The sequence below is a fragment of the Cibotium barometz genome, chromosome 30 (assembly GCF_041138505.1).
Source record: "Cibotium barometz isolate CiBa-2024 chromosome 30, ASM4113850v1, whole genome shotgun sequence".
Taxonomy (NCBI): domain Eukaryota; kingdom Viridiplantae; phylum Streptophyta; class Polypodiopsida; order Cyatheales; family Cibotiaceae; genus Cibotium; species Cibotium barometz.
Window position 1 is genome coordinate 21,151,506 of NC_141075.1, and position 12,252 is coordinate 21,163,757.

The following is a 12,252-nucleotide window of genomic DNA, read 5'->3' on the forward strand; positions in this document are numbered from 1 at the left end:
CAATCAGTATGTACCCTTGTTCTATCCTTTTTACATCAAAATTGTGAAAGGGGGGAGAATATAGATGTTAACGATAATGGCAACAAAGTAAGCACATTCTCACAAGACGATGACATGAAGCATGTGGACCACATGCAAGATTTTAGAGCTCAAGCCAAAGTGAAGAAAGTGAGGACAAATGTAATGCCTACCTTGGCATATTCAACAAATAGTCTCTATATCATGAATACACTCATGGATCTAGGCTAAGCACTCTTTCAAAACTTTTAGGATGGTAGTTCAACTTCAACTGTAGGAGACACACAACCTCTTATAAAAGGGGGGTGTGTGTCTCCTATAGCTGAAGTTGATACACACACCCCCTTTTATAAGGGGGTGTGTCTCCTATGGCTGAAGTTGATACACACCCCCCCCTTTTATAAGAGGGGTGTGTGTCTCTACATTTTTGAAAAAACCCAAGAGGATGAGGGTTGCGACTGCTCAGCTCGACTCACGACATGATTAATCTCTACATCGACTACTCTTAGTAACAGGTCCAGTCTCTCTCTTGATGGGGGAAACCTCCTATGTGTGGGGCATTGCTGATCTTGTCGGGTTAGGTCATTTACATTATTCTGTGTGTGATAACAATGTAGCTCCCAACCAGGAGCATAACTCTGTTTCAAGTTATGTTAATCGTAGTCATAAAGAAATGATTGATATGTTGCCCCCTGCGTTTAAGGCTCTTGAACATGAGAATGCCTCTCCCCCCCTCAAGAGGGCAGAGGAACTTAAGATTCAGCCTTATGATGAGGTTACTATGAATAGTTAATGCTCTCACTTTTGACCCTGCTGTGAAGGGAGATAGAGTAGTTCACTTACCCCCTCATATTTCATGGAATCATATGAATGTGTTTAGGTCTAGGGGGCTGGTGCTTTACTTCACTGGAAATCTTCCCATTATAAGGGACATTGCCATGGCTATTGACAATGGATTTGGGTGCTATGTAGTAGATAAAATATTCTATGCTGGGAAGGGTTTATTTGAAATCCTATTCCATTTGTCTGATGATAGGGACAAGTTTATCTCTACTCCCATTGTGCTTCTTAACAACCAATTAGTCCATGTTTTCCATAAGAATCATCAATGAGGAGCTTCTTACTAACTGTCCTGTTTGGGTTGAGTTGTTGGACCTTCCTTCCTTTGTATGGGGTAGCATCAAAGAGATAGCAAGTTCCATAGGAAAGGTTATGTTTTCCCCATCCATCAATTAACCAAACAGAAATAGAGTCTGTATCCTTTGGAGAGCTAAGGAGAAATTCCCAAAAACCTTGGAAATAGATATAGGGCTAGGTAGGATGGTTATATATCTCAAATGGGGCTCTATTAGTGAAGCATGCTATCATTGTGGGAACCTAGGTCACTTTACCAAAAACTGCCCCACGCTATCTAATACTCAAATCCCTATGATTCCTAGCTGTCTTGGGAGCAAAAATTTGGTACGAGCTGAACAGAAAAAGTCCATTGTCCTTCAGTCTCACAGAATAAAGCGGACAAGGCCAAAGCTCCTATCAACCCTAGAGAGAATACTTATATGCCTTTTGTTCCCCCAAATCTTAGATTCATCACTAACACTACTATAACAAAGCCAAACCCTCCACCCATTAAAGGCAATGATAAGGGAAAAAGGCCAATGGATGCTGATGGGCTTACTCTTATGACTAGTAAGAGGACTCCTCAAAGATCTAAGTACAAAATGCGCTTTTCCTCTGGATATACCAGCATGAACTCCTTCGAGATTTTGCAGCATGCAGGGGCCCAAGTTGATGTGGCTAAAAATTCTTTCACTAATTTTGTTAATGTTAATAACAACACTATCAGTCCACCCCCTTCTTATGACAGGGTGAATATTGAGATAGCCATGCATAAGTGTGGGGATGAGATAGTATCTAGCACCCCTTTGCCGAAATGAAAATTGCAACTTTCAATACCAATGGACTCAACATTCCTGACAAATTTAGTGCATTGTGGTCTTGGATCTATAAAATGGATGCTGATATTGTTTGTCTGCAAGAGCATAAGCTTCATAATCATGCTCAAAAGATCCCCTATCACAGAGGATACACTATGTTCTATGGTGGGATGGAGGGGGATTACTATGGCACTCTTTCCATCATTAAAGATAAGTTATCCCCCCCTACCCTTATTCATAATCACCCTTTTGGCAGAGGACTGGTTGTCAAAATAACTTCTAAATTTGGTGCTTTGCCCATATAATAGCGCTCTAGGACTGGTTAGCTACTCTAGCTGACATTCAAGGTATAGTCTGTGGTGATTTCAACACGGTGACACAAAAAGATGACTCTGCTACTGGCTCTGGTTATATCCCCTCACAAGTACAATCTATTTGGGATACTCTTTGCAAAGTCATTCTTTAGCTGATGTCTGGACCATGCTTCATTCTAAGCAAGGTTTTACCTATCACTGTGTATATCATCTTAGGTCATGGTCAAGATTAGATAGAATATACGTAGCTTATGTGGACTGGTGTCCTCCTTTAATTAAAATTTCTTGGACTACTCAATGCATCTCTCTGATCATTTCCCTGTCTTAACTAATCTGACTTAATTCAATTGGTCCTCTATAATGTCTAGATGTCTGCACAAAAGACCTATAATACTTGATAATTTGTTGATTACTAAAAGTCTATTTAGAGAATATGTTATGAAAAATGTAGCTGCAGTGAAGGACCTGTCAATAGGTGCAACAGAGAAGTGGTACTTGTTTTTGCAGTAGATGCAGGACACTATTCGATTATGTGGCAAGTACTATGCTTCTCAGTCAAGAGTTGAGGCTAATGTTATGCACTGTAAGCTGGCCACTATAAGGCATCTTGGGAATGTTAGATGCCTATCCTCGGTGGAAGAGGAGGTACTAGCCTCTTGTACCCAAAGTTTATTAGAGCTAGACAAGCAGGCAATAGCTAAAGCCAAGTTGTTCTCTAGAAGCTTAGCAATCAATGATGTAGACTATACTATTAAGGGGGTTATTTAGTAAGCTTGTAGCTAAAAGAAACAGCAATGCTATTGCAAAGATTGTGAAAGATGATGACTCTGTATTGCTAGATGGTTTAGCAATTGCACAAGAATGTGTTCAATATTATGGGTAGATTCTTAGTGATGCACCTATTAGAACTCAAAGCTCTTTAGGTAGCAACTAATACCTTGATGCAGTATGGGGATCCATGTATAGAGAGCAATAACTACCAAATTCTTGAGGCCTCTTTTGATAAAAATGAATTGTTCTATTCGCTTACACATCTGGGGAATGAGAAGACCCGGGCCTTGATGGCATTTCTAAAGAATTCATAATTATGTATTAGCAGAATGCATCAAATGTGGTTGTTGAAATGATAAATGATGCTTGGAATTCTCAATGCATGGATCCTAGCTGAAACAAGGGATAATTAAGTTGTTGCCCAAACAGACTTTCTATTCTACTCTTGCTCATTGGAGGCCCATAACTATGCTATGCATTATCTACAAGAGTTTTGCAAAATAAGTGGCCATTAGGCTAAACCCCTTTCTTAGGCAACATGTACACAAAAGTCAATCTGGCTTTGTGGGTGGCAGGTCTATTTATGATAACATCTTAGCTGTACAGTTGAGTATTGAATATGCAAAGGCCTCTAAACAAGAAACTATGATGCTTCAACTTGACTTTGCAAAAGCATTTGACTCTGTCAAATGGGATTTCATTAAGGAGATCATGCAAAAGATGGCCTGTGGTCCCAAAATGTCTAATATTGTCTTTCTCTTGGCTCTTGGTTCTGACTCTGTTTTGAGTATTATTGGAGGATTACTGAATCTATTCCTATTCATAGATCATCGAGACAGGGTTGCCTGCTCAGTCCACTGTTATTTTCCTTAGTTACCCACCCTCCCTTCTGTATGCTAGAAGCATGTGCAGACTTTGGTGTTCTGATTGGTCTAAACATATACAATAAAAAACTGCGTGGGCTAGGCTTTGCTGATGACACTTTCATGTTCCTTAGAGCAACTAACTTAAGCATTGCCTCATGCTTAGATGTGCTAAATATGTATGCAGAAGCTATTGGGTTGAAATTGAACATTGCTAAATCAACTCTCATAAATATATTTACTCGAGACTTTGACTCATTGATTTGGCAGGGAAAAAGACTTGAGAGAGCACATGTTTTTAGATACCTTGGATATCCCTTGGGGGTTGATATCTCTAATGCTGACTTAATTAGATGGGTGATAAATAGGGTTCAGAACAAAATTGAGTATTGGAAAGGCTCTGAATAGCCTCTCCATGTTAGACTGAGGATAATCTAGCCCATTATGCTGCCTTATTTTCTGTACTTTTTCCCATTGCTGGACTGGAAGGAGACACACATTAAACAAATCAATTCTATTCTGTCTAGATTCCTTTAGGGTGGGTCTGACAAAAGACCACTTGTCTTGATCCGTTGGGCTGCATCTACCCAGCCTAAATGGAGAGGTGGACAAGGTATCTTGCACATAGAATCCCACATCAAGGCTACAAGAGACACCTTTATGAAACACATGTTCAAAAGCGTTCTGCCCTAGACCTGGTGTATGTGGGGGTTGATTTAGCTTGGCGAAGTGCACTTTCATGGTGAATGTGATCTACATGCACCTATTAAGCTGCATGGTAAAATTGCTTTTTGTCTTGTGAAATCATGGAAAGGTATCTGTGTTGAACTTACATGGAATGGTAGGATTAGATACACAAGCAATTCCTTATCTGCTAAAAATGTGCATTGGAGCTTTATTTTAAAACATCCAACTGCATTACATTTGGGTTCTTCTAGTAGATATCTTTTTAAAAAGGGACATGTTTCTATTACCCAACTGTTGGACTCCTTGGGCTTTTTTTTTTTTTTTTTTTTTGCAGCTAAAAGAAGATATCATCTTGGAATACCTTACAAGATACCCTGGCATCTTCTTTGTACTTTTGTACACAAGTTACAGGTTTCCTTTACAACAAACCTATCTGAAAGGTTCAAGGATTGGTCACTCCCGGGAACACTCACAGGTTGATTGGTGGATAGCCAATACCAAAGATCTTTATATGCTTTGCAGAGTACATGTGGACATATCATTAAGTGCAACAAGGTGTGGGGTCTCAGTAAGTTAATGCAGTGGTGGGTTAATGAGATCCAGAGTATTTGGAGCATACCTATTGACCTTAAAGTTAAGGTGTTCTTATGGAAAATACTGATAGGAGCACTGCCCCTTGGAGCTACACTGAAAGACAGAGGGTTCACAGATGGCAAATGCCTTAGATGTTTGCAGTGCAAGGAATCAGCTAGACATGCATTATGGCACTGCCCTATTGTGAAAGAATGACACCATTAGCTTAGACAGATTGTGTTTACAGCTCTTGGCTTCAAATTTGATCACTTTCAGCTCACTTTTGGCACAATTACTACTACTGCAGAGGAGCATACTTGGTTCTTCACCCACATCAGGTTCTGGTTTGTCTGGTTGATTTGGACATCTAGGAATCATACTCTATTTACACACAGAAGATTGTGTATCCTAACAGCTTACCCTAGAACATGTTGAAAACTGGGCTTTTGGAAGATGTTGTAGTCCATAGAGACAAAGCCTTTAAAGATAACCTACTGAAGATGCTAGATAGCATCTAAGAGACCAAAGATGTATATGTTTGTTATGTAAATCAGAATACAATTTCTTTTGTTTTCAAAACAAAAAAAAGAGGGGGAATAGTGACCACCAAACACGTGCCCTTTCATACCATGCCTGCTATTCATCAATCAATAATACAATCCATGGTCCTGTCCTCTCTTTATGATGCTAATCACTAATTAATCATGTGTATTAAGCTTTTATCTGAGATCCAGCCGGAGCAGCTCTCCTAGACGGCTCATCCCCAGAGCGTTCCTCCCTAAACACGAGACTCTAAAGAGCTTGCACGAGAGCATCCTTGCAGTCGCCCCCTGTGCGGAATTAGGGTTTTCTTGCAGTCTCCCCCCTGTGCGGAATTAGGGTTTTCTTGGGTTGCTCTCGAAATCCTAGACAAGGCTGAGCAAGCACATGCACGAGATCGTGAGCATATACGCAGGGCTCCTCTTCAGTGCGGTTGCGCCGACCACTGTGTTCACATGTGGAGACTGGTGGAGGCCCGTGACCCGTCTTCGTCTTGGTACAGCCATCATGCTAGGCACCCTCTGCGGGGTCTTGGACAAGCTGTGTAGTATGGGCGAGGAGAAGGAGAAGGCCACGCTCTCCAGTATAATGCTAATTTCAAGTGCATCGATACACGCTGAGGTTGGAGGGCTCACGCGTCAGAATTGGACAAGCAGGTCCACGATAGTGTTAGATATAAACGTAAGAACATTTGAGTCTTCTTGGGAGAGGTCACCTAAGATAGAGTACAGTAGGGGCATATAGCACTTTCAAGGCATACTAAAAATTAGTTCAATGCATATTCTATGGATTTTATATTAGAAAGAGACACCATTTTTGAGGCCGAGGCAAATAATACTTCCCTTTTGTACAAAACTTTAAAATCAAAAAATCCTTCTATTGAAATCTCATACTACAAGGGAATGACCCCATATATTGACACCCGTCCTGACGTCTTAGATTTAGATTTTTTTTTTTGGTCTTCTCCACAACAAGATAAGGGGAGCATGGATAGTTGCGGAAAGAGGAGAGAAGAAGAAGAAGAAGCTCTTTTAACGTCGTAGGAACAATCCCAAGAGACCAAATATGATCTATCCGACGGGAGTGAGATTCGAACACAAGACGTGTTGAATAACAACTCCATGAGCTAACCAATCTACCACACATTGGGTGATAGAAAGGTTAGCCCATTTTGTTTATTTATCCACACACCCGTTTGAAGAAGTTCTTTTAACGTCGTAGGAACAATCCCAAGAGACCAAATATGATCTATCCGACGGGAAGAGGGAGCAGGAAGAGGGAGCTCGCATAGCTACGCAAGAGGGTGTATTGTTCCAATGCACAACTTTGCATGCAGATATAACCGCGCAAGGCTATACACATGACTATAGTCAGTTGTATAGCCACGTGCATACGTACATATTGTCAAAAAATAGGATCCCCCCTTCCCTTGCAGTGCAGCACCTATTCTCCATCAAACGTCTCCTTCTTGGAGCTTAAATCTTGCCTGACAAACCCAATCTCCCTCGTGCCCTTGCTATATCAAGCTCTTCTTACAAGCCCTCACCTCTTCTCCCTCATCTCCCTTCAAGAGTAAACCCTTTTCTCCCTTCACAAAGAAGGAAGGTCTCTCTCCATACCCTAGCTATGGCATGCTCTCGTACTTTGCCCTAGTCTCCCTCTTTCCCTTGCTATGAAGGTCTTCGCACGAGCCCTTTTTCTCCCTAGCCCTCACCTCTTATCCCTTTTTTTCCTCATCTCCCGTCACAAGCAAACCCTCTTCTCCCAAGAAAGGTCTCTCTCCACAAGCATCACAAGCATTAAGGTAATCTCAACCTCTTGTCTTTTTTTTTCCCTTTAAGTTTTTTAATTAAAAATAAACTAATTAATAACATGTTTTGTGTAGGGTTTACAAAGCTCTCATCTCTTCTCCCTCTTCTTCCTTATTTCCCTTCACAAACAAGCTTTCTTTTCCCTTCACAAGCAAGAAAAACCTCTCTCCATACGCATCACAAGCAAGCTTAAGGTAATCTTAAGCAAAACAAAACGATTACATGTTTTATTTAGTTTTTGAGAGTTACCTCAATGTGCTTGCTCTCTCTCTCTTCTTCTTATGTTTCCCTCTTCTCTTTTTCTTGTATGCATGCCTTGATAGTTAACTTAAGTTATTAAATAAAAGATTTATTAATATTTTCACTTTTATAGCTAGGATAAGGTAAGTAACCCACATAATGTTTATGCATAAGCTCTAGGTATGCATAAGCTCTAGGTATGCATTTATGCATAAATCTTATGCATAGAGCTTGTGCATTATGCCTATGCATGAATCTTAATGCATAGAGCTTGTGCATTATGCCTATGCAAAAGCTTAATGCATAGGCTTGTGCATTACTATGCTTATGCAGAAGCTTAATGCATAGGCTTGTGCATTACTATGCTTATGCATAAGCCTATGCATATCTTATACATGAGCTTAATGCATTAATCCTATGTGTAAGCTCTATGCATAGAGCTTATGCATAAGCCTATGCTAATCTTATGCATAGACATTAGAGAGCTCGATGCATAGATCATAGAGCTTATGCATAAGATTAATGCATAATCTCTATGCATGAGCTCTATGTACGAGCTTAATGCATTAAGCCTTTGCATAAGTTCTATGCATAGAGATTATGAAAGATCTCTATGTATAGTGCTTATGTATGAGCTTAATGTATAAGCTCTATACATAGAGATTATGCATGAGCTTTGTGCATAAGCTCTATGCATAGAGATTATGCATGAGCTTTGTGCATAAGCTCTATGCATAAAGCTTATGCATGAGCTTAATGAATAATGCTATGCATAAGCTTATGCATGAGCTTAATGCATAAGCCTATGATGAATAGAGCTCTATACATAGGCTCAATACATAAGCTTATGCATAGAGCTTATGCATGAGCTTAATACATGCGATTAATGATAAATCTTAATGGTATTAATTTTTAAAGATGTTGCCACTACCAGAGAATGATCCAAGATGTAGAGGGCCATCCTCAAGATGTGCATATGCGGGGGGTATCCTCAAGTACACCTCCTATGCCAGAGGATGACTCAGATTTACATAGTTTCTATGAGGCACAAGTGGCTTGGTGGTGGTGGTTGAACACTAAGTATGGGGCTGAGCTATTAAGTCATTTGGGTGTATCCCCTACCTTCTATGTGCTAGAGACTTCATCTATTGCAATCACCCATTTCCATGCATCATACAAGCTTTCCTACCCTTATCACTTCCACTTTTCTTACCTCGTCTCTTCCAATTTGCCTACCCCTCATATTAAGCTATTGTCTATGCTAATCCTAGTGGTATTATTTTTTATAGATATGGCCACCACCAAAAAATTATCCAGCATATGGAGGGGCATCATCGAGTCTCGAGGGTTTCACGTAAAAATATCCAGCATATGGAGGGGCATCATCGAGTCTCGAGGGTTTCACGTAAAAATATGTAAGTAGAACGTGAGTTCAAATCAAGGGATTTTTTAATTCAAAATTATAAGATAAATTTATAGAAAAACATTTACATAAGGGGTTTTTTAATGAATTTTGAAAAAAAATGTAAGTCCATAAAGAAAAAGGGTTAATTTTATTCATGAAAAAATAAGAGGTAAGGGATTTTTTATTACCTCTTCAACACACGTAATACATAGGGCTTCTTAGTAGTGCACCCCCAAGCCTCGAGTACATTTCTTATACTAGAGGATGACCCAATTTTGTGTAGTGTCTATGAGGCAAAAGAAGCTTGGTGTGGCAGTTGAACTCGAAGTATGAGGCCGAGCTATTGAACCACTTGGGTGTATCCCCCTCCTTGTATATGCCAAAGACTTCATCTATCCCGCAATCACCCATTTCCATGCATCATACAAGCTTCCCTACCCTTATCACTTCCACTTTTCATACCCCGCTCTCTTTCACTTTGCCTACCCCTCGTATTAAGCTATTGTCTATGCTAATCCTAGTGGTATTATTTTTTATAGATATGGCCACCACCAAAAAATGATCCGGCATATGGAGGGGCATCATCGAGTCTCGGGGGTTTCACCTAAAAATATGTAAGTGTCGTACGTAAATTCAAATGAAGGGATTTTTTAATCCAACATTCTAAGATAAATTTATAGAAAAACATTTACAGAAGGGGTTTTTTAATCAATTCAGGAAAAAAATTTGTAAGTTCATAAAGAAAAAGGGTTAATTTTATTCATGAAAAAATCACAGGTAAGGGATTTTTTATTACCTCTTCAATGCACATAATACATAGGGTTTCTTAGTAGTGCACCCTTGAGCCTCGAGTACGCCTCCTATACTAGAGGATGGCCTAGATTTACGTGTAGTATCTCTGAGGCATAAGAAGCTTGGTGGCGGTTGAACTTGATGTATGAGGCCAAGCTATTGAGGTACTTGGGTGTATCCCCCTCCTTCTATATGCCAAAGACTTCATCTATCCTACACTCACTCATTTCCATGCATCCCACTAGCTTCCCTATCCCTCTCACTTTTACTTTACCTACCCCTCTCCCTTCCATTTTTCCTACTTCTTGTCCTTCGACTCCTACAATAGAAACATGGCCTACTTCTATCCCCCCCACACAACATACCATGCTCACATCTGCATCGCCATCTTCCTAACATGCGATGGCCTCATGATGCCAATTTGGTGGTGATAGTGCAAGGGATTCAGAGCCATCTCGATGATCTTGTAGTATAGGGGGGTGGGTGCAATGATTTGGAGGAGATGAGTGGTTGCCTTTACCTATGGCAACAAACAAGGTACTCGGGGATGGTACGCTTTATTAAACTCATGGTGAAGAGGGCAGGCCTTTTAGAGATGATATGGGATAGAGGTTTATTATAGCTTCCGTCTCAAGAAGTCAATCAAAATTATAAAGATGTGTTCAAACCATGGCATGAGTAAAAGGATAAAGACTTCATGTATTTAGTGCAATGCATGCATGAGAAGTTCTTGAATCCAATACCTAGTAGTGTGGGGGGGTGGGTGCAATGGATGCTTTGGAGGAGGTGATTGGTTGCCTTTACCTATGGCAACAAACAAGGTACCCAAGGATGGTATGCTTTATTATAATCATGATGAGGAGGGCAGGCATTTTAGGGATGAGATGGGACAGAGGGTTTATTGTAACTTCCGTTAAGCAATCAATCAAAATTATAAATATTCATTCAAACCATGGAAGGAGTAAAAGCATAAAGACTTCATATATTTAGTGTAGTGCATGCATGAGCAGTTCTCAAATCTAATACACATGCATTTAGGGATTGGATCATAAAGATACTTAACAATAGGAGGTCTCGCACAAGGAGGTGCATTAGAGAAATAAAAAAAATGCATGCCAATTACTCGGTTAAGGAGTGGAAGAAGGCAAAGAATGAAAGAAAGGATCTAGGGAGGGTACTCAATACCCTCCTTAACAAAAGGTCGATACAACACAATCCCCCCCCTTCGCAATGCATGTTTTTGTCACCAAGGGGTCAAGTATGGATGTCATAACCAATGTCACTACTATGTGTGTATGCTCCAAACGATGGATTTTCATTGCATAATTGATCTGTAGTACATTACATAAATAGAGTGTGACATTGCATAAGGACACATGTTTGGAAAGAAACATTGTGTTGCATAAACGATGTTAGACATCGCGTAAGCGATAGCTAACATCTCTTTTACCAATTAAAAACTAGTGCATTATTGTGTGCTCTCTCTCTCTCTCTCTCTCTCTCTCTCACATACACACATTAATAGAGTACTCTTTTTCTCACATACACACATTAATAGAGTACTCTTTTCTCTCTGTCACACACACACTCTCTCTCACACACACACACACATACATACAACATCCAAGTACTCAATTTATCTCTCTCTCTCTCTCTCTCTCTCTCTCTCTCACACACACACACACACACACACACACACACACACACACACACATCTCTCTCTCTCTCTCTCTTGAATTTTATTGAGCCCACATAAAGAACTAACATCATCGTCATCTACTAGCTCCCTATCATTGTCTTCTCCATCTTGATTCGATGTAGACCGCCCAATGGCAGTCTAGATCTACCTCCCCCATCTCCTTATTGTTCAGGGCAACTCCTACGGTTTTGAAAACTAACTAGCTAATGTTTGAATACTTTAATTATAAGTAGAATGATATTTGATTGATATTACTTACAAAAAAAGTTGGTGGAGGTAGTTGGGTCTTCAAATGCTTATAACCTTGTTAGTGGCTATCTCTATCTTCTAGGGTGTGGGCTCGGGACCATAATCCCTTCACCTATTATTTAAAAAATATATATCATCTTTGTTGGTCTAAAGAACATATGATACACACTTATATGCACGTATAAGATCAAATGTAAACATTCTAATAATTACTTATAAAAGTGGAAATAAATCCCTTCTTGCTCATCTTGGCAAATGTGATGTATGCCCAACTTGTAGCCTAGCTCATGCTGCCTACTATAGACACATGTTAGGAATAAAAAAGCATGTATCCATAGACCTAATATTTAAGACAT

At 39.9% G+C, this 12,252-nt stretch overlaps 1 long non-coding RNA gene across 1 annotated transcript; it reads left to right on the forward strand.

Annotated features, from left to right (window-relative positions):
- Positions 1 to 307: 307 nt before the first annotated feature.
- Positions 308 to 5,785, forward strand: LOC147621263 (uncharacterized). Its single transcript, XR_015269784.1, has 2 exons — positions 308 to 533; positions 4,922 to 5,785. It is a non-coding gene; the product is annotated as an uncharacterized LOC147621263 (long non-coding RNA).
- The last annotated feature ends 6,467 nt before the right edge of the window (positions 5,786 to 12,252 follow it).